Genomic DNA, 1,074 nt, shown 5'->3' on the forward strand with positions numbered 1-1,074 from the left:
GGTCGCTATGAGTCAGTACCAACTCGATGGCACCTAACAACAACAACAATTTTATCCTGTAATCTACCTGACCTCACCACCTGGATTTCTGTTCCTATGTGTTTACCTTCTTTCACATTGTAATTGTTTTGATCATAGACTGACCTCCCAGATGCTCTTGTCTTATATTTTTATTCAGTTCTTGGCTCTTCCATATGTTGATTGAGTTCAGGGTGATGCTGCCACATATGTCATTCTCTGGTTGTTGTCTGTTCTTGTTGGTTTTCAGTCTACAGAACATCCGTTAGGATGTTTTTCATAGCAGGGTTGGCTTTGGCAAAGTCTCTTAGCTTCTGTTTATCCTGGAATGTTTTGATTACACCATCGTATTTGATTGACAGTTTTGCTGGGTAGAGGATTCTTGGGTGGCAGTTGTTTTTCTTTCAGGGTTTTATATATGTCTCCTCATTGCCGCCTTCTTTTTTTTTTTTAATGTTTTATTGTGAACTATGTGATAGTTTACATAGAACATTAGTTTTACATTCATCCTATCGTATATCATTTCATTGCTATGGTTACAGTTCCCTCCATGCATAATCAACCAACCAAAGGGTATACCCTGCAAGCCTGCCCCCCACTCCCCGGTCGTCAGCACACAGCCCCTCTCCCTTTCTAGGTCTAAAGTCCCCAGCAGCTCCATCTCTCCATGTCATTGTCCCTGCCTCCATCTCTGGATTCACTTCCCCATTGCCTTGTTGCCAGCATGGTTTCTGTTGAGAGATCTGAGCTTAATCTGATTTGCTTGCCTTTGTATGTTACACTTCTCTTTTCTCTCACAGCTTTCAGGATTCTGTCCTTATCTTTGATTTTGGAGAGCTTGATTATTATATGTCTTGGTGATTTTCCTTTAAGGTCTACCCTTCCTGGGGTTCGTTGAGCTTCTTGAATGCTTTTATCTTTTTGCTTTTCAGGATGTTAGGGAAATTTTCTTCCAGCATCTCTTTAACTATCTCTTCTGTGGACTTGTGTGATTCTTCCTGTTTCAGAATGCCGAGAATTCTTAAGTTGTTCCTCTTCATGTTGTCCAACATGAAT

Source organism: Chrysochloris asiatica, unplaced genomic scaffold (assembly GCF_000296735.1).
Source record: "Chrysochloris asiatica unplaced genomic scaffold, ChrAsi1.0 scaffold00083, whole genome shotgun sequence".
Taxonomy (NCBI): Eukaryota; Metazoa; Chordata; class Mammalia; order Afrosoricida; family Chrysochloridae; genus Chrysochloris; species Chrysochloris asiatica.